Below are 23033 nucleotides of genomic sequence, written 5' to 3'. Positions count from 1 at the left end.
TGCCTCCTGGGATAATTATTGGGTTTTTATATTGACATTTTGCTTAACATTGACTCATTCATTAATTTAATCTAATTAACTTATATTAATTATTTGTAAATGTGATTTTAGATCATCTATTTTAATATATAAGGCTTCCATAGTGGCTTAATGGTAAAGAATACACCTTCAATGTAGGAGACACAGGAGACACAGGTTCGATTCCTGGGTGGGGAAGATTCCCTGGAGAAGGAAATGGCAACCCACCCCAGTACTGCTGTGGGCCTCTCTGGTGGCTGAGTCAGTAAATAATCCACCTGCAATGCAGGAGACCACCTGCAATGCAGGAGACCTGAGTTCAATCCCTAGGTCGGGAAGATCCCCTGGAGAAGGAGATGGCAACCCACTCCAGTATGACTTAGCAGCTAAACATTTTTGATATATATCTAAAATTATAGGTGAGTGTTAGTTGCTTTCTCGTGTCTGACTCTTTGAAAAACCATGGACTGTAGCTCATCAGGTTTCTCTGTCCATGTGATTCTCCAGGTAAGAATACTGGAGTGGATTGCCATTGCCTTCTCCAGGGGATCTTCCCAACTCAGAGATCAAACCCCGGTTTACTGAAGACAGATTCTTTACTGTCTCAGCCACCAATATATAATTAAATATATAATATAAAGTATATATAATGTTATGAGAAACAAAATGATATAATTTATATTTATAAATTATATATAATTATATATAATTAATTGTTATATTTACCAACAATAAATTTATACAAAATGCATTCAAGATACAGTGAAAATTACAAATTTTCTCTACCAATGAGTAAACCTCTGTTATGAGGAAGCAAACTTGGAGAAGATAGGGAAGCAAGAGCTGCAATGCCTTAAAATGAATGGCCCCGAGATACAGACATAAAACTTCAGTAAAATTAGATGGATGGTCTGCTTCATCTTTGTTTTGTCCAGATCAAGTGTCAGGCTACAGACGCAGCTCCATGAAGGCTTAGTTGATATCCACTACAAACAACCCTAGACATAAATAATATGTCATCAGAATTTTTTTTCCAATAGCAAGAGGGACTGGGCAGATACATTGTAAATATTCATTATTATTCAGGCTATTTTAACAAATGGCTTTCCTTCAACATTTGAAAATATTAGCAACACCCTGGTATATTAGGAAGACTGGAACCACTGTTTTAGTTTACTGATGCAATACTCATATCAATAACCAAAGAGACTGAAAAATTGATTTGGTGTTCAACGTTAGCAATTTCAAATGATTTTGCAGAAAATCAGTGGATTATTGGTAGGTTTGTATTCAAATTGGAACTGCTGCTGCCGCCAAGTTGCTTCAGTCGTGTCCGACTCTGTGCGACACCATAGACGGCAGCCCACCAGGGGATTTTCCAGGCAAGAGTACTGGAGTGGGGTGTCATTGCCTTCTCCGCAAACTGGAACCAGGTTTATGGAATTACAGAATTCTCTGCATCTTTGCAATTTCCCTGTTGCTCACTCCTACCACTTTCAGTAATACAAATGTTAATTGTGAAAACCACTTCATGCCATATTAGTGCAAATTAAAATGTTTCTGATCATAGAAAGGGATCATCTATAGTTTGTGGAATAATCTGTACGAGTGGTAGCTCCATCTTTTCCATTTAATTTGCAACATACAGAAAGAAACATGAACTGATATGAAACCAGATGTTCTTGATTAATTTACTGAGAATTTCTTTTTAGGATTAATGAACCTCCAGTATATTTCTTCTCATTATTCAAACATTCTTTAAGATATTAAAAGACTTTTGGCTTGCAAAAATGGCAGTATATTTCAATGAGCATGCCAGTAAAATGGCATTTTATTTCCAGGAACATTAGAAATATTAAAAAATACAAAGAAAAATTTAGAAACTGAATTCACAGTATAAATTCTGCCAAACTCTGGGGTCTTATATTTCCCCCCATGACCATGAATATATGAAGTACACAGAATTGTAATTGGAGTATTACTCAGTGGACCACAAGCCATTTAATTAGGTGAAACACTGTCTCTTGTGTCATTTTAGTGGATGGATTTTCTTCTAAATCATTAAAGATAATTACACCACCACATCTATCCCATGAATTACTTTTTTGATATTGAACTTTTAAAATAATAGGTATTCATCGAATAAACATAAAATGTAGACTTTGAAATATGGAAAAAATATAGAAATAATTGTTATTAACTGCATTTCAAATCCAGCATTCCAGTTTAGAGTAGAGAAATTTGGCCAGCTCTGCCTTAGGCAAAAGATAAAGATGGTCTTCGCCAGTGATGTAATGTGGATATCATTCACCATGATACAATGTTGTGAGAAAAGCTTCACTTCTGTGATAAAACCATACTGAAAATCTACAATCCCAATTTAATGTGAGAGAATCATTAGGTAAACCCATATCCAGAAACATTCTTCAGGATACCTCACCAATATTCCTTAGAATTGTCAAAGTCAAGAAAAAACAAGAAAGGAGTGAAACACTGTTTCAGACCAGAGGATACTGAGGAGATGTGAAAACTAATCCAATGCTGCACCCGGATTACATCTCAGAAAGAAAAGAGTGTATTAGTGGGAAAAAACAAACCAGATGGAATCAAATTAAATTTAAATTTCAGTCGTTAAAATATACCTTTAATTCTCTCTTAAATTTTATTTTACTGTGGTAATAACACAATATGAGATCTACCATCTTAAGATATTTTTAAGTGTATAATACAGTACTGTTGACTACACATATAGTTTTGTACAGCACAGCTGTGTGTCTTGCTAAATTAAAACTTCTTGACCATTGATTTGTAAATTTCTGCTTCCCTCTCCACTAGCCTCTGGTAGCTATTATTCCACTCCTTGATTCTGATATATCACATAAGTGGAATCCTACAGTATTTGTCTTTCTATGGCTGACATTTTCATTTAGCATAATGTCCTCAAGTTTCATCCATGTAGTCACATATTACACAATTTTCTTCTTTTTAAAGGTCAGGTTGTATTCTACTGTTCACATATGCACTGCATTATTTTATCCAACTATCTGTCCATAGATATTTCAGTGGTTTCCACTCCCTGGCTATTGTGAATGGTTCTACAGTGAATGTGGGAATGCTAACATATTTTTAAAAGCTTGACCTCAAATTTTTAGGATAATACTCATAAGCAGGATTTCTGGATCATGTACAGTTCAATTTTCAACTTAATAAAGAACCTCTATACCATTTTCCACAGCAGCTGCAACATTCTGCATTCCTACTAACAATGTACAGTGAGGTGTGATGAAAACTGAAATATCTTTGCAACTTATTTTTTAAATTAAAAATTATATAATTTATTCTTAAAATGTCATCATTCACATTAGTAGTCCCATTTTATTGTATCTCCAATACTACAAACAGCTCTGCTTTATGCCAACATACTATCAATTCTGAACTGAAAAAGTGTAAATGAAATAAGTAGCTCTCAATATCCCCACTTTGCATCATTTTGCTACATTTGCCAGACTTTGCTTTTAGTATCTGTGACTGTCAGTGTGTTGGGGCCAGGTTGAGGGGTAGTTTTGGGGAGTAGTAAGCAATGCTGGGAGGGATTGGGGGCAGGAGGACAAGGGGACAACAGAGGATGAGATGGCTGGATGGCATCACTGACTCATTGGATGTAAGTCTGAGTGAACTCTGGGAGTTGGTGATGGACAGGGAGGCCTGGCATGCTGCGATTCATGGGGTCGCAAAGAGTCGGACACGACTGAGCGACTGAACTGAACTGAACTGAAGCAATATTTTTTAAACTTATTATTAACTAAATAACAACTAATTAGTGAATGCAAACTTACAATTTCCTAATAATGTTGGGCTGGCCATAAAGCTCATTCCAGTTTTTCCATAACATGTTACAGAAAAGCCAGAACAAATTTTTTGACTAACCAAATATACACATTTCACAAAGAAGTAAGCAAGACACAACAAATCAAATTTCCTGGTCCAGAAAATTGGTATGTGAAGTCAGGGTTTGAACACAATATTTTCTTTGCATAAATAGATAATAAAAATCACAGTTGCTTTAGGGCCTCCTCCACTAATAGGTTCCCTGATGGCTCAGACAGTAAAGAATCTGCCTGCAATGTGGAAGAACTGGGTCCAATCCCTGGGTTAGGAAGAGCCCATGGAGGAGGGCACTGCAAGCCACTCCAGTATTCTTGCCTGGAGAATACCATGGACAAAGGATCCTGGTGGGCTACAGTCTCTGGGGTTGCAAAGAGTCAGACACAAATGAGTGACTAAGCACACCAGTAACAGCCATTACTGAAGTAATTGCTTAGAGTACAGTAATTGCTTGGAGTACAGTAACTGGCCTTGGAGTACCGAAGGAAGCAGGGCAAAGGTTAATAGAGTTCTGCCAAAGAACGCACTGGTCATAGCAAACACCGTCTTCAAACAACACAAGAGAAGACTCTACACATGGACATCACCAGATGGTCAACACCGAAATCAGATTGATGATATTCTTTGCAGTCAAAGATGCAGAAGCTCTATACAGTCAGCAAAATCAAGACTGGGGCTGACTGTGGCTCAGATCATGAACTCTGTATTGCTAAAGTCAGATTTAAATTGAAGAAAGTAGACCATTGAGGTAAAATCTAAATCAAATCCCTTACGACTATACAGTGGAAGTGAGAAATAGATTTAAGGGACTAGATCTGATAGACAGAGTGCCTGATGAACTATGGACGGAGGTTCATGACATTGTACAGGAGACAGGGATCAAGACCATCCCCAAGAAAAAAATGCAAAAATGCAAAATGGCTCTCTGAGGAGGCCTTACAAATAGCTGTGAAAAGAAGAGAAGCAAAAAGCAAAGAGAAAAGCAAAGATATACCCATTTGAATGCAGAGTTCCAAAGAATAGCAAGGAGAGATAAGAAAGATTTCCTCAGTGATCAGTGCAAAGAAATAGAGGAAAACATTCTATTCAATTACAATAGAATGAGAAAGACTAGAGATCTCTTCAAGAAAATTAGAGATACCAAGGGAACATTTCATGTAAAGATGGGCTCAATAAAGGACAGAAATGGTATGGACCTAATAGAAGCAGAAGATATTTAGAAGAGGTGGCAAGAATACACAGAAGAACTGTCCAAAAAAGATCTTCAGGACCCAGATAATCACGATGGCATGATCACTCACCTGGAACCAGACATTCTGGAATGCAAAGAGAGTGGGCCTAAGGAACCATCACTACAAACAAAGCTAGTGGAGGTGATGGGATTCCAGTTGAGGCTATTTTAAATCCTAAAAGATGATGCTCAGAAAGTTCTACGCTCAACATGCCAGGAAATTTGGAAAACTCAGCAGTGACCACAGGACTGGAAGAGGTCAGTTTTCATTCCAATCCCAAAGAAAGGCAATGCCAAAGAATGCTCAAACTACCACACAAGTGCACTCATCTCACACACTAGTAAAGTAATGCTCAAAATTCTCCAAGCCAGGCTTCAGCAATACGTGAACTGCGAAATTCCAGATGTTCAAGCTGATTTTAGAAAAGGCAGAGGAACCAGAGATCCAATTTCCAACATCCCCTGGATCATCAAAAAAGTAAGAGACTTCCAGAAAAGCATTTATTTACGATTTATTGACTATGACAAAGGCTTTGACTGTGTGGATCACAATAAACTGTGGAAAATTCTGGAAGAGATGAGAATACCAGACCACCTGACCTGCATTTTGAGAAATCTGTATGCAGGTCAGGAAGCAACAGTTAGAACTGGACATGGAACAACAGACTGGTTCCAAATAGGAAAAGGAGTACGTCAAGGCTGTATATTGTCACCCTGCTTATTTAACTTACATGGAGAGTACATCATGATAAAGCCTGGGCTAGATGAAGCACAAGCTGGAATAAAGACTGCCAGGAATATCAATAGCCTCAGATATGCAGCTGACAACACCTTTATGGCAGAAAGTGAAGAAGAACTAAAAAGCCTCTTGATGAAAGTGAAAGCGGAGAGTAAAATAGTTGGCTTAAAGCTCAACATTCAGAAAACAAAGATCATGGCATCCAATCCCATCACTTCATGGCAAATAGATGGGGAAACAGTGGAAACAGTGGCAGACTTTTCTTTTTTGGGGGGTGGGGTCTCCAAAGTCACTGCAGATGGTGATTGCAGCCATGAAATTAAAAGACCCTATTCCTTGGAAGATAAGTTATGACCAACCTAGACAGTATATTGAAAAGCAGGGACATTACTTTGTCAACAAAGGTCAGTCTAGTCAAAGTTATGGTTTTTCCAGTGGTCATGTATGGACTATAAAGAAATCTGAGCACCAAAGAATTGATGCTTTTGAATTGTGGTGTTGGAGAAGACTCTTGAGAGTCCCTTGGACTGAAAGGAGATCTAACCAGTCCATCCTAAAGGAAATCAATCCTGGATATTCATTGGAAGGACTGGTGTTGAAGCTGAAACTCCAATACTTTGGCCACCTGATGTGAAGAGCTGACTCACTTGAAAAGACCCTCATGCTGGGAAAGACTGAAGGTGGGAGAAGGGGATGACAGAGAATGAGATGGTTGGATGGCATCACTGACTCAATGGACAGGAGTTTGAGTAAACTCTTGGATTTGGTGATGGACAGGGGTGCCTGTCATGCTACAGTCCATGGGGTCGCAAAGAATTGAACATGACTGAGCAACTGAACTGAACTGAATAGCAGTTAACTTATAGTTTTGTGGGTTTTTTTGATATGATAGTGTCCTGTGTTTCTCCCAATCACACTCTCATTTTAATTTCTACATAATATTCACTGAATTGAATAAGAAGACTCTCATCATTTTTGTTTTGAGAGAAAAATATAATCTTGATGGCAAAAACTAACAAGGACAATAAAAGAAAATTACAGAATAATCTTACTAATGATCACAGAATTTTAAATTATACATAAAATATTGACACATTAAACCAATCAACTAATAGAAAGGTAAATATATAATTATAGTAATTTTCTTAGGAAAAAACACATATTTTGATATTAGAAAATTTTTAAAAATACAAGTTACCATATCAAAATATTAAAGGAGTTAAAATGAGGAAAATTAACTTGATAAATTCAACATTCACTCACTAAAAAACAAAATATAACAAACAGACACATACAAAACAAGTATGTGAGATAACTTTGTTTAACATTTTAAGCATGAAATGTTTCCTTGTTAGATGAGGAAGTCAAGGGTACCCACTTTTACTGTTTATTCAAAATTGTACTAATGTTTTCAGCTAGTTAACCAAACACAAGAAAAAAACAAAAAGAATAACATTGGAAACAACATATCCAGAAAATGTTTATTAGAGATTGTGTGATATGCATGCTGAAAATCAAAAGTAATCTACAAATAAATTATAAAATTATTTAAAAATATTGTTAGAGTTGCAAAAATGCATTGAATCCTAATTGAAAAACAATAAACATTTTACAAATGACATTTAAAATAGTATGAAAAATAATCACACATCCAGATTAATTTAAAAATATATGTAACAACTTTATAGAAATATGATATATCTTATATTGTAAAACATGAAGTAGATCTAAATTAACATAATAATGTAGCATGCTTATGATTTGGAAGACTTGAGGATGCAAACTTATCATTCTTTGCAAATAGATCTACAATTCTACTGTTTTTCTACACTAAATCTAAACAAGAATAATTCTAAAGTTTGTTTTAAAAGGTAAAAATAAAGAATATCTTAAACATTCTGCAAGATAATAAGTAACTTTTTAAGAGTTGTTCAACTTGATGTTAACGCCTATTAGTTAAGGGTAGTTCTGATTATAAAACAGCTAGAAGCATACAGAAAGTCTAGGAACAGAAGTATAGATATACTGATATTTACTTTATGAATATTCTGGCACCACAAAGCAGTGTTAAAATGAGTGCATTTTTCAATAAGTATTTCTGGGGTAAATATACACCAATAAGTCAAAATATAAAATTAGATTATAGTCATGCCCCATCAAAATTTACTTTCAGTTTGAAATAAATATAAAAATCAATGTAAAAAGAGAAAATAAAACTCTGAATTGAAAATAGAGGAAGTAGAATAGAAAATATAATACTGTATGAAATTTGTGATAATTTAGCACATAAAGTATGATAATATCTTTGTTATTTTGGAGGTAAGAAGTGAATCTTAAATAAGAAATTAAAAGCACTTCACTGTGTAAAGAAACAGTTTGATAAACATTAATCCATTAAACATAAGGAAATGTGTGCACCTAAATACATCACCAAACAAGTGAATAGACAAGCCACAATCTAGGAGAAAATATTCATGATACATACATCAAAGGACTTTTATTTAGAATGCATAATGAAATACATATTTCATAATAGAATATTAACAACATAATACAAAAATAGGTAAAAAAAAAAAAACCTGAATAGGACCTTCACAAAGAAGTAAGACAAGTCAAATGACTGATAACTAAATTATAGGAATTCAACCACATTAGTAAAGTGGAATTGAATTCATAACCAAAATGAAGTACCCCTACTCATCCACCAACCTCAAAATACTAAAATGTCTGCTATGACAGTATTAAATATTGGCAAGAATGGACAATAATTAGAACCCACATGCAATATAGTTGGAATTTAAACTAATACATCTATTTTGGAAAATTGTTTGATGGCACCTAGCAAAATATCAGAAACAAGCGCCTTTGATCCAAAACATTCAGAGACAGAGCATACCTCACCCAGTGAGTGCTCATGTGCAATGCAGCACATACTTGTGTAAGAATGTTCATGCAGCATTTCCATTAAAGACAAAAAGGGTGAAATAACCAGGAGTGAAATTGCTGGCTCATATGGTAGTTCTATTTTTAGCTTTTGTGTATGTGTTTATGTGCGTGTGTGTGCAAAACTCCATACTGTTTTCTAAGCAATATGCAGTTGGCTCTACTAATTTACATTCTCATCCACAATGCACAAGGTTTCTCTTTCTTCTAATTCTCTCCAAAAATTGTTATTTGCAGACTTTATAAAGAAAGGAGGAGGGTCAATTTAGGAGTATAAAGTCTACAAAATACTCTGTATAAAATAGATAAGCTACAAGGATACCGCTGCCTAGCTCCATAATTTCTAGCTATTATCTTTTGTGTGCTCTGCTGTGCTCAGTCACTTCAGTTGTGTCCAACTCTTTGTGACCCCATGGACTGTAGCCCACCAGGCTCCTCTGCCCATGGGATTGGGTTGCCATGCCTTCCTCCAGGGGATCTTCCCCACCCAGGAATCAAACCCATATCTCTGGCATCGCCTGCATTGCAGGCAGGTTCTTTACCCACTGAGACACTAAGTTTTAATAGCATATAGTCTAAAAACATAATGAACCACTGTGTTGTGCATCTAAAATTATTATAACACTGTAAATAAATAATACTTCAATAAAGAAGAGGAAATAGCCAAATTCCATTTGTAATAGAAGTATGAATAAACATATTATCATATCATATATTTATTTTGTGGAACATTCTTCAGCAACAAAAATGGAACTACTGTTATAGTCAATCACTTAAAAATTCTTTTGAAAAAAAATGCTGAGCCAAATAAGCCAGACATAAGGGAATATACTCTAAAATTTTAATAATACAAATTTCAAAAGCAACAAAGTTAAATTTTAACTGTCATAAAAGATATGACCAACCTAGCATATTGAAAAGTAGAGACATTATTTTGTCAACAAAGGTCCGTCTAGTCAAGGCTATGGTTTTTCCAGTGGGCATGTATGGATGTGAGAGTTGGACTGTGAAGAAAGCTGAGTGCCAAAGAATTGATGCTTTTGAACTGTGGTGTTGGAGAAGACTCTTGAAAGTCCCTTGGACTGCAAGGAGATCCAACCAGTCCATTCTGAAGGAGATCAGCCCTGGGATTTCTTTGGAAGGAATGATGCTAAAGCTGAAACTCCAGTACTTTGGCCACCTCATACGAAGAGTTGATTCATTGGAAAAGACTGTGATGCTGGGAGGGATTGGGGGCAGGAGGAGAAGGGGACGACAGAGGATGAGATGGCTGGATGGCATCACTGACTCGATGGATGTGAGTGTGAGTGAACTCCGGGAGTTGATGATGGACAGGGAGGCCTGGCGCACTGTGATTCATGGGGTCACAAAGAGTCAGACACAACTGAGCAACTGAACTGAACTGAACCTATTCTCTGTTTAGAAGAAAAAGTTTTGAACACAGCAATGAAGTTTGCTCCTAGAGGCATCAGAGAGGCACAGTGACTAGAAAAATGCTTACAGACATGCTGTAAAGAGCTGATAATGTCTTTAATTTCTTGGAGAAAGCAACATATAAGATTATTATACAGAATTACTTGTCTATTTATCACATTTCATAATTTGAGAGTGAGAAAAATAGAAAGGAAATGAAAGAAAGAGGGAAAAAAAAGAAAGAAGACATGGAACAGAAATCATTTGCAAATTCTGAGGATTTTAGGATGTGGACAGCCTTTTGATGTGCTGTGCTTAGTCACTCAGTCTTATCTGACTCTTTGTGACCCCATGGACTGTAGCCCACCAGGCTCCTCTGTCCATGGGGATTTTCCAGGCAAGAATACTGGAGTGGGTTGTCACGTCCTCCTGTAGGTGCTCTTCCCTACCCAGGGAAAGAACCCAGATCTCCCATTTTGCAGGGGGATTCTTTACCATCTGAGCCACCAGGGAAGTTCATGGACAGTGTTAGATGATCATTATTTAGCCTATAACACTCTTAAAGTGAGACATAAACATAATTTTATTTATTTTTTTCTTTTAAACTGAAGCTGATATTTTAAAATCACATTGCAGTTTAAAAATCACATTATAAAAATCACATATATATATTATATACAATCTCTTGTATATAATATATATATGTATATATATATATATAATATTATATATATATATATATATTGTGTCTCAGTCACTAAAGAATCAACATGCACTTCAGGAGACATGAGTTCCATCCATGGCTTGGGAAGGTCCCCTGGAAGAGAGCATGGCAACCCACTCCAGTATTCTTCCCTGGAGATTCCCCATGGACAGAGAAGGGGTCTCAAAGATCACACTAATCAGCGAATAAGCACACATTTGAAGAAAAATGTAATAACCATCAACACACTGTGTAAAGTACATTTAAGAAAGTGCTCTCCTCTATCTCTTTTCTCATTCAAAATTACATTAGGTGAGAAGACATTTTGGTGTTGACTAATTTTCTGATGGTAAGACCCCCATTTAGCATGGGGATCACTACTGTGAAAAGCACAGTGGCTACTTTGATGAAGAGCCATGAGCTTCTGGAGTTGGGTACCCAGTAGAGAAGAAGGATGACCCCATGGAAAATGGTGATGGCAGTCAGGTGGGAGGCACAGGTGGAATAGGCTTTTCGGAGTCCACCGGCTGAAGGCATCTTGATGATGTGACAATTATGAAAACATAGGAGGCGAGAATAATCAGGAGGCGACACACCTCATTGAGAGTAGAAATGATAAAACATGTCATCTGACTGAAGTAAGAGTCAGAGCAAGAGGCAGAGCCAATTGCAGAATGCTCACAGCCAAAGTGATGTATGATGTTAGAACCATACAAGGACAGCTCCAAAAGAGAACATGTGATTGTCAAGGACCACATTCCACCCCATGTGTAGGTTCCAGTGACCAGGAGGCTGCAGAGCTTAGGAGACACAGCAACTGTGTAGAGCAGGGGGTTAGGGTTAGCCACAAACCAGCCACAAACTGGTCATAGGCCATCACTGCTAACATGGACATCTCCGTAATCACAAGTGTGCAACCAAAGAAGAACTGCAGCATGCAACCCATGTAGGAGATAGTCCTTGTGTCCACAGCCAAGATCCCTAAGAGTTTGGGTGTGGTTATAGAAGAGTAACAAAAATCAAGAAAGGAGAGATGGCTGAGAAAGAATTACATGGGGGTGTGAAGTTTGGGATTGATTCTGATGGTCACAATCATACCCAGGTTCCCCACCACAGAGACTGTATAGACAGTGAAGAAGACCAAGAATAGGGGCACCTGGAGCTGTGGGTATTCTGAGAAGCCTGAGAGGATGAAGGTGATTCTGATTTCTCTCATCCATCACTATGGTTTCTGCCAGAGAAAACCAGAGTTCACCCTAAGCAACCAGACATGACAGAAATGGAGGGTACTTTTCTTTCCCCCAGCCTGGACAGGGGACTGGTCTGCAGTGGTGAAGTCTGGGATTTCCCAGGAATACAAATAAGACAGGTGGAGCCCAAATGGTATACTGTGTGTCTACAGGTGTGGAGCATGCAAGTCCGCTTCTGATGGAAAGGCAAGGAGAGGATGGACTGGGAAGAGCTGAGTGTCACGGTGACTCAGAATATGTCCTTGTTTGAATTTCTCCCAGCTCTGTCTCCCTTTTCTCCACATGAAGAATTCCTTTCTTTAGCTTCATTTAATTGAACTGTTGATTGTGCTTGCAAATTCTTATGTTTGTTCAGGGCATTCTAACTGCTCAAGATGTCCTGTTTTTCTCTCACTTTTCCTTAGTGCTCTCCGATCAGAGAGAGGCTTCCCAGGTAGTGCGATGGTAAAGAATCCTCCTGATAGTGCAGGAGATGCAAGGGACATGAGTTCAATCCCTGGGTCAGGAATATCCCCAGGAGAAATAACTGGCAACCCACTCCAGTATCCTTGCTGGTGAAATCTGATGGACAGAGGAACCTGGAGGGCTATAGGCCATGGAGTCGCCAGTCACACAACTGAGAGATCCAGCACCACCTCATCAGAGAAGCCTCAGGTTTACGTTCCCTTAATGATTTCACCAACTGGCCAAACCTTGGTAAAAAGTCACATATTGTATCTCCTAGAGAATATGAATGATGTCTTGTTAACATTCTAGACTCTTTAATCAAGTCAAATTTAACTTGCCTTCAAATTAACCTCAGTCACTTATTAATATGTCTCTGACAAGTTAAGCTGTCTGAAACCTTACCTATAGAATATAATTCTATTATAAGAATTTGTTTTTACTACACAATTATGTATAAAATATAACTTAAATTAGTGAATTATTTTCTAAAACATTTAAGACTTTAATTTTACATGTAATAAATGCCCCCCAACCATCAAATTTAGTTTAGAATACTGGAGTGGGTAGCCATTCCCTGCTCCAGGGGTTCTTCCCAACCCAGGAATTGGACCCAGGTCTCCCACATTACAGGCAGATTCTTTACCAGCTGAGTCACAAGGGAAGACCGGAAATAGTTGAGTGGGTAGCCTATCCCTTCTCCAGCAGATCTTCCTGACCCAGGAATCGAACTGGGGTCCCATGCATTGCAGGCGGATTCTTTACCAGCTGAGCTATCAGGGAAGTCCAACTTTAATTATTTTCTAAAACATTTAAGACTTTAATTTCACATGTAATAAATGGCCCCCACCAAATTTAGTTTCTTCTCTTGTATTTCTAATGCTGTTTTTCATGTTTACTTTCAATTTGAAATATTTGACCTCAAAATATTCTACAATGTAGCACTGCCTATAATTTTACAAAGTCTGAAATGGTGCAAATAGTGACTAAGAAGTATAAAAAATGCATACACGGAGGAAATCTTTTTCTTACTTAATTATTTTCTAATGTTTCCTTCTTAGCCGCACATTTTCATTAATGTCTCAAGCCATCAAGGCATGAGCTTTGTTTTGTCCATTTTTTCCTGTCCTTGTGTGTATCTCTATAATTTCTTTTCCATCCAAGGTTAAGGCTGTGAAAAATTTAATTAGGGCAAAATGAACATATTCTTCAAAATACACTCCCATCTTAATTGCTAGCTACCACCCATCTACTCAGCAGCTATCTTTATTTAGCCTACCTACAGCCATCCTTCAGGACTAATTTTCATTCAATCTTAGTTTAAAATCATGCTCAAATGCTTCAGTTCAGTTCAGTTCAGTCGCTCAGTCGTGTCTGACTCTTTGTGACCCCATGAATTGCAGTGCACCAGGCCTCCCTGTCCATCACCAACTCACAGAGTTCATCCAGATTCAGGTCCATCAAGTCAGTGATGCCATCCAGCTATCTCATCCTCTGTCATCCCCTTCTCCTCCTGCCCCCAATCCCTCACAGCATCACAGTCTTTTCCAATGAGTCACCTCTTCACATCAGGTGGCCAAAGTACTGGAGTTTCAGCTTCAGCATCATTCCTTCCAAAGAAATCCCAGGGCTGATCTCCTTCAGAATGGACTGGTTGGATCTCCTTGCAGTCCAAGGGACTCTCAAGAGTCTTCTCCAACACCACAGTTCAAAAGCATCAATTCTTCAGCACTCAGCCTTCTTCACAGTCCAACTCTCACATCCATACATGACCACAGGAAAATCCATAGCCTTGACTAGATGAACTTTTGTTGGCAAAGTAATGTCTCTGCTTTTGAATATGCTATCTAGGTTGGTCATAATTTTTCTTCCCAGGAGTAGGCATCTTTTAATCTCATGGCTGCAATCACCATCTGCAGTGATTTTGGAGCCCAAAAAATAAAGTCTGACACTGTTTCCACTGTTTCCCCATCTATTTCCCATGAAGTGATGGGACCAGATGCCATGATCTTCGTTTTCTGAATGTTGAGCTTTAAGCCAACTTTTTCACTCTCCACTTTCACTTGCATCAAGAGGCTTATGGACTCTGTGGGAGAGGGAGAGGGTGGTAAGATTTGGGAGAATGGCATTGAAACATGTGAAATGTCATGTATGAAATGAGATGCCAGTCCAGGTTCAATGCACGATGCTGGATGCTTGGGACTGGTGCACTGGGACGACCCAGAGGGATGGTATGGGGAGGGAGGAGGGAGGAGGGTTCAGAAAAAAAAGAAAAAAAAGAAAAAAATATAATAAATTATAGCTCCTATTTCCTTTAGATATTCTGGTCTTAACTCTCTTGTTACCTCTCCCACTTAGTCTTTCTTAATTCAATCTATATTTCTACCTATGTGTCACTGTTCTATGTTCTCATAACACTTATTATTTCTGAAATAGCCTTAATCATTTTTTTATTTACTTGTTTGCTGTCTTTTCCCATTAAAATATATCCAGGTGACCAGGGGCCTTTGCTTATCTTGTTTACCAGTGTATCTTCAGAGCCTAGAACGTTTATTGGAAGAAAGTAGACAATGAATAAATTTTTATACAAAAAAAGTGAAAGAAGGAATAACTGCAAAAAAAAAAAGAAAAAAAAAAAAGGCTTTTGAGGTCCTCTTCACTTTCTGCCATAAGGGTGGTGTCATCTGCATATCTGAAGTTATTGATATTTCTCCTGGCAATCTTGATTCCAGCTTGTGTTTCTTCCAGTCCAGCTTTTCTCATGATGTACTCTGCATATAAGTTAAATAAGCAGGGTGACAATATACAGCCTTGACATAATCCTTTTCCTATTTGGAACCAGTCTGTTGTTCCATGTTCAGTTCTAACTGTTGCTTCCTGACCTGCATACAAATTTCTCAAGAGGTAGATCAGGTGGTCTGGTATTCCCATCTCTTTCAGAATTTTCCACAGTTTATTGTGATCCACACAGTCAAAGGCTTTCGCATAGTCAATAAAGCAGAAATAGATGTTTTCCTGGAATTCTCTTGCTTTGTCCATGATTCAGCGGATGTTGGCAGTTTGATCTCTGGTTCTTCTGCCTTTTCTAAAACCAGCTTGAACATCAGGAAGTTCATGGTTCACATATTGCTGAAGCCTGGCTTGGAGAATTTTGAGCATTACTTTACTAGCGTGTGAGATGAGTGCAATTGTGCAGTAGTTTGAGCATTCTTTGGCATTGCTTTCTTTGGGATTGGAATGAAAACTGACCTTTTCCAGTCCTGTGGCCACTGCTGATTTTTCCAAATTTGCTGGCATATTGAGTGCAGCACTTTCACAGCATCATCTTTCAGGATTTGAAATAGCTCAACTGGAATTCCATCACCTCCACTAGCTTTGTTCGTAGTGATGCTTTCTAAGGCCCACTTGACTTCACATTCCAGGTTGTCTGGCTCTAGGTCAGTGATCACACCGTCGTGATTATCTGGGTCGTGAAGATCTTTTCTGTACAGTTCTTCTGTGTATTCTTGCCACCTCTTCTTAATATCTGCTGCTTCTGTTAGGTCCATACCATTTCTGTCCTTTATTGAGCCCATCTTTGCATGAAATGTCCCCTTGATATCTCTAATTTTGTTGAAGAGATCTCTAGTCTTTCCCATTCTGTTGTTTTCCTCTATTTCTTTGCATTGATCGCTGAGGAAGGCTTGCTTATCTCTCCTTGCTGTTCTTTGGAACTCTGCATTCAGGTGCTTATATCTTTCCTTATCTCCTTTGCTTTTCACTTCTCTTCTTTTTACAGCTAAGTCATACAGTGACTCACTTAGTGGCTCAGTCACACACTTGATAATGTAAGGAACAACACTTCTTGAAACAGGCAATATTGAAAACAACAGCAGTAATAGTAGAATCATAAGTAAGAAGTTAAGTCAAGAACTTCTATTAGGTGTAGCCCAGTGACATCTCCATGTCATCTGACTTAGTTTGCTAAATGACTATAGCTTGCTGTTGATATCCTGGTTGTAGATCCTGAGCATCTGATCTTTATTCAAAGGCTGGTTATTGAGATAAACTTTAGAAACAAACTCAGAATGTCCTTTTAAACAACTTAATTAAACATCTTAGCAATGTAACATAACCACAAGGAACTATCTAAGGAGTGAGTCTTAGTAAATATAGACCTTAATTAAAAAAACTGGAACTTAATATTCAGTGAAACATAATAGATGCCATAGGCCTGACATCAGTCAGGTGGATTTTTCTTTTAGAGCTCCCCGGTATACGTTGAGATTTCTGTATATGTTGGGAGACAGTCTTTTTATTTACCTGATAAGGCTGTTCAGAACCCAAGTGTCTCCAGTTTCTGGAGGAATGAGGCAGAGAGAAAAAAGGTATAATTTTACCCATAGGAGTAAATCACTAGATTGTTTTAAATGAAGTGCTTCTTTATATCTGAAAAAACAGAGTAAAAGTCAACGATATGTCAGACAAAAAGTTGTGAAAATTGTGGTCATATTTAGCAGTCTACTCCATACCATGCAATTGATCCCTTTGTTCTGCTGTCCTTGCCCCATGACCAAGGACATCAGTGAAAGCAATAGTCTCGAAGAGACTCATGAAGTATTTGTGAACGTCTGTATGACCTGTCCAGCAAAGTGGGTGCCCTGATCACTGGAGATTGTGGAAAGCACCTTTTAACCATTTTTTTCTATTCTGAGATATTAATCCTGAAGCCAGGAAAGGCATTATCAAATAAAAATAAGGTTTGTCAGGGAGCCAGGAAAAGCCAAGTGGCCATCTTGGACCTCTCATAGCCCAAACTCTTTGGTTTATGGCCATTTTAAATCCATTTTAAATTCCCTGAAGAGGTGTTAACTTTTGTAGAAGCAGAATGAGCTTTGTTCATATGTGCTGTAGTCTGTTATCAAAAGCCACATTCCAACAAAACTTTGTTCTTTTAATCAGTGAGAGAAAACCAAATTCCAGTTTGGTAACAGCTTATATTCACTGTGAAACAATAGTTATTCACTTAGTCATAGTAACAATAAGACTTCAAAGGCAGTTTAATGTCTTAACAAACTTGTAGCATGCACAAAACTCTTCTTTCACTTGCAACACACCTGTTTACACTTTCTGTATTCATCACTTCATTTGTCCATTTAGAGGACAGCCACCTGTACGTTTAGACTTACTTTGCTTTTCCTTAATAGAATGTAATTCCATTCCTTATTACTTTTTATTAAAAACACATATCTTACTTTTCTTCAGAAACCATGACTTGTACTTTACATCATCATTCTGTAGATTGGTAAGGATAAATCACCCAAAGTTATATCATTTATAAAAGTATCTTCACAATGTCTCTGTTAATTAGATCAATAAACAAACATCAATGCCATGTATCAATTCAGTAATGATTATTTCCCAGTTCACACAAGCCTCAAATTCATTTACTTTAATTTTCTTGAATTTAGAATTGTTTGATTTGTAAGCACTGACTTCTCTTTAGGCCAATTAATTAGAGCTCATTGAACCACTTAGCCTTTAGCAATTTTTTCCAAGGATGGAGACATACACCGAGACACACACAAATCTGGACAGACAGAAACCTCACAGTTTTCCACCTGAAATTTAAAATGTCTCTTTGTCCATTTTATTTTCTTGGCTTGAGTTCCAGCTCATGGCTGGAGTCCCAGATAGAGTGGGCTCTGTATCTCAAGGACATGATAAGAGTTAACGCAGGTTTTTCCCCAGGCATGTTTCTGTTTCTCAGGCAGGATCAGAGCTCCCCAAAACAGTATTTTCACAAGTCAAACTTTTAGTAATTACATGTGCAAAAAGAACCAGTTTTGTAATTTCAAAAAGATTCCATTTTACCTAGTTTTCTCTGGAGTCTAAAGAATACACATGGCCATTCAGGGTTCAAAATGTCATTTCTCCTTCATGTAGTCATAGCTTCATAGCTAAACTTTAAACCAGAGAGTGCTCAAATTGGCTCTGATGACAGGGGTAGACTGATCGATAAGATGTCCCAGCAGGGATATCTCTCTGGGCAGGTGAGGTCTTCTCTTAAAGCAAAGAAACCCCATATATAAGGGATTTTTAGGCGTTGAGGATCAAAATTATCCCAGTTTTTCAAGATATTATTCAAGGGGGGTGGTTCTGGACTGTTAGGCCCCATCTGTAAGAGAGAAAAAAGCAGTGCCCAGTGCCATGGCTTTTTTCTACCAGAGGTGTCTGCCCCTGCTCTAGACGGGGTTGGAGACTGATTTTCCACCTAAGCTTCCTTCCCTGGCCAGAGCTAACCTGTCTCTTACAGGTGAAGGTGTCCTACTCCCAACCCCCCTCGTTCTACCACCCAGGCATGGTGGAGATGCACCAGGGTTAGCCCTGATGGCATCCCAGATTGATGTCCAGGTCCTCACCATTAAAACCTTGGTTTGATTTCCCTTTTATTCTGGCACCACCTGGGGTGGAACAGAGTAGTTTTCCGGATGCTTGCCGAGCCAAGACCACTAGGGGAAGCACCCAACTTCTGTGTACCTGCGCACATCCCTCATAACAGTATAAGTGGCAAGTCATAAAGGGATGAACAGAAAACCCAAGACATCCTCCTGAGAGTGGCCACACGAGTCTATTTAATAACAAAGGAGGCGATGGAGGGCCCGCCTGCGAGGAAAAACTAATCCTTCATATTCATGGAGTGCCAACATCATCCTTTTTATTCCTGTCCATCAGACTGTACGAAAAGAATACCTAAGGAGTTGAGACAAGAGCCACTGGAGGGCTTCGTCTGCTCTGCTAAGAGCTAGCGTTACTAAGGGAAGAAGCCCAATGCACTTTCAATCTGCCCAAATCTGGAGTGTCCCAATCTGTGTCCTCAGGAATCTCATGCTCACCAGCAATGCCTCAATCCATATAGTCCAGAGGCATAGCCATGACAAGAACTTGCCTGTGTGTCTGTGGGATCAAGATGGTGATTTCTAGTCTGAGAGATGTCCCTGGAGCTAGAGCTCCAGCTAGCTCCCTAAAGTGATCCTGTCTGCAGTGTCTTGTAAAACTTGGAGTGGGGGCCTTGCTAGAAAAGCACAATAACAGCATGGATTGCAAGTCCCTTGAAAGTCTACAATCCGGCACACAAGGTTAATAACTTTAATTCCCCAAGCAGATATGAAATGGTCAGAGGGACCAGGAAAAGCCGACTGGGGAAAAGAAGTTCAGTCCGCATGCTTCTGATTTAGTAAAGTAGCTGCTGCTGCTAAGTTGCTTCAGTCGTGTCTGACTCTGTGAGACCCCAGAGTTGGCAGCCTACCAGGCTCCCCCGCCCCTGGGATTCTCCAAGCAAGAGTACTGTAGCGGATTGCCCTTTCCTTCTCCAATGCAGGAAAGTGAAAAGGGAAAGTGAAGTCACTCAGTCGTGTCCAACTCTTAGCAACCCCATGGACTGCAGCCTACCAGGCTCCTCCGCCCATGGGATTTTCCAGGCAAGAGTACTGGAGTGGGGTGCCGTTGCCTTCTCCGTAGTAAAGTAGAGACCACAGTAAAAGAGCAAAAGAATCTCAACTCTGAGTGTTCTTACCTTGTCTTGAAGATCTTGGACAAGCCCCCAAGATGATAACCTAGCAGTCAACGGTGACCGATGCCACTGGATTCATGGTGCCTAAGAAGAAGATATTACTCTGGGGCCAAAGACAGTCTCAGTCACTCAGAGCTTTGTGTATATTTTATTTAAAGGGAAGGTGACAGAAAAAGCTTCTGACAAAGACATCAGAAGGGGCTCATTAATTTAAGTGGGGCCATATATACTTCTCAACTAGCCTCTGAGAATAGACAAAAAACATCTCAAGGATGTGAGCGTTTTGCCCAGACCCTTTCCTATAACATACATCCAAAGCTCAAAAAGAGGAATGTCCTTGAACCTGAGATACTGCTCCCTACAATGCCTACTTGTCTTAGGCAAAAGAATGTGAAAAAGAAAGCAAGCTTGCCTCCTCCTTAAAGGGGCTTTAGGCTTGGACTCTTTATTAACCTGCTGGGACAGGTAAGTATACAGTTAAACTCAGAAAACTCTAATGTTGTAACGGTGGTGAGTAAAGCATTTGTATAACATACCACTGATAACTCATATAAGTATATCACTTATAAATTCAGCATGAAGGTCAAAAGATAAAATATCAAAATAATGATAACTACAAAATGAAATAATGGAACCATGTTTGAAGAATTAGATGACAGTATGATACGAAGTCAACAAACAGAGAGACTCAATGAAGAGCTACAAATTATTTTTTTTTAAAGGAAACTAACATAAATTCTGGATTTGAAAACTAAAATAATTGAAATGAAAAATTGATAGGTTCAACAGCACATTTGAGATGCTAGCAGAAATAATCCATAAACTTGAAGATGAATTCATAGAAATCAATGTAAAAATAAAGAGAAAAAAATGTTGAGGGAAAATGATCTAAGGCATCCATTCATTACACCATCAAGTATGGACGGAGAGAGACTCTCAGAAAGCAGGGAGAGAAAGGGGAGGGAGTAAAATTACTTGTAGAGGGAATGGCTGACAGGCAGGTCAGAGCGAAAGGGAGGTGCAGCGCAGGGCTCTTAGGGCACCGGGCGGCAGCAGCCTCCGTCTAAGGCCATAGCACCCTGAATGCTCCCTATCTCATCTGATCTCCGAAGCTAAGCAGGGTCGGGCCTGGTTAGTACTTGGGTGGGAGACCGCCTGGGCATACCGGGTGCTGTGGGCTCTTTGCCTTCCCTCTCCTTTAGCCCCTGCCCCACGTCCCAACTCTTGGGCTCCTGCAGCCCCAGCCCCTCCTGGGGGTGGGTGGCCAGGGCACCGACTCCCGCTGCAGACCTGGGTTGCCTCCGCGCGGCCCGCGAGCCCCTCGGCATTTGGCTTCCAGGAAACCAGACGACTGTCCCGCGGGTCTCCGTCTGGGGCTCCCTTGGCGTGCCTCAGGCAATCCCCGGGGGCTGCACCAGCTCCAGCCCCAGCCCCAGCCCCAGGCCCAGCCCTACCCCCAGCCCCACCCCCACCCCCACCCCCACCCCCATCCTCACAGGCAAACGCCCGAGCTCGCGTGCACCCGCGCGCACACACAGATATATGTGCACAGACGGTGCATGTATCTTGTTCAGTTATACTTTTGGTGGATATATGCCTGGGAGTGGGACTCCTGAATCATATGGTACTTCTAGTTTTAGTTCCCTCAGGAACCTCCATATTCTTTTCCATAGTGGCTCTACCAACTCACATTCCTACTAATGGTGGAGGCGAGTTCCCTTTTCTCCACATCCTCTCCAGCATTTGTTAGCTACAGACTTTTCCATGGGGACCATTCTGACTAATGTGAAGTGGAACCTCGTTGTAGTTTGGAGTTGAGTCTGTCCAATCATGAGTGATGTGGAGCAAGATGACCTTTTGGAAATGCAGATGCAATTCTATCACCTCCCTGCTCCAACTGCTCTTGTATTTTCCCATCATAGTGAAGATATGACCAAATCCCTTCATTGCTTGGTCCCCACTTTCTTCTCTGATCTCTTTTCACTGGAATGCCCTCTGCACTCCTTTGGTTCCATCCCATAGGGCATTTTTCATTTCTTGAATGTACTAAGGTTCCCTTGTCATGTAGCCTTCCAAGATGCTATTTTACCTGCCTGAAATTCTTCCTGCATCTCAACCCTGGTTTACGTTGGTTTAACCTATGGATCTCAACTCAATTATTAGTCTGAAAAGCCTTCTCTGACACCCAGTTTTTGGTGAGGGAAGAGGCCCCTATAGAAGTTCTCAAAGTATCTGCCTGTTATTTATCATTAGATTAGTCTCAGTGAAAGAAGGAACTGTGTGTCTTCTCTCAGCATTCTATTTCCAGAAACATATTGCATGCCTACTAGCTCATAGTAGGTGCTCAATATTTATTCAGTGTGTGAAAGACAGAAAAGTTATGTGAAGCCTCAACTTTTCACTTGGCTCAGCACTTTTGATCTCTTTGTATCTTTGTGGATTCAGTTCTTTTCTTTCTTCTGTTGATGTGCACACTATATTCAAGGCACGATCTAAGGCATGAAGACATATCAATAAATATAGGTTCTTGCTTTCCAGGAACTCGTACATCAGATTTCTATAATTCAGGGTTTTTTTTTAATGCTCTAGAACAATGTGAACTTTTAGTATTATCCATTTTCATTTCAAAGAAAGATCATTTTACTTACATAGCAAAGGTGGAGACCTTCCAACTTTCAGTCCAATACTTATAACTTTACCATTTCAGGCAAGTCTTGTGGTTCCTTCTGGAGGTGTGCGGCTCTTCCAGAAATGTGAACATCTTCCATAGTCCTCAGACTTTGGTGTGATTTGGAATCATCAAGAAAGTTTCCAGGTAGAGGTTCCAGACCACCACCTCAAAGAGTCAGTAGCGA

At 39.3% G+C, this 23033-nt stretch overlaps 2 pseudogenes; one reads left to right on the top strand and one right to left on the bottom strand.

Moving 5' to 3' along the window:
- Window positions 1-11235: 11235 nt before the first annotated feature.
- LOC139178372 (olfactory receptor 1165-like) lies at window positions 11236-12148 on the bottom strand (annotated as a pseudogene).
- A 9091-nt stretch (window positions 12149-21239) lies between these two features.
- Window positions 21240-21358, top strand: LOC139178529 (5S ribosomal RNA; annotated as a pseudogene).
- The last annotated feature ends 1675 nt before the right edge of the window (window positions 21359-23033 follow it).

The sequence above is a fragment of the Bos indicus genome, chromosome 21 (assembly GCF_029378745.1).
Source record: "Bos indicus isolate NIAB-ARS_2022 breed Sahiwal x Tharparkar chromosome 21, NIAB-ARS_B.indTharparkar_mat_pri_1.0, whole genome shotgun sequence".
Classification (NCBI taxonomy): Eukaryota; Metazoa; Chordata; class Mammalia; order Artiodactyla; family Bovidae; genus Bos; species Bos indicus.
Note: the sequence above shows the minus strand (reverse complement) of the source record. Positions and strands in the feature narration are given on the sequence as shown.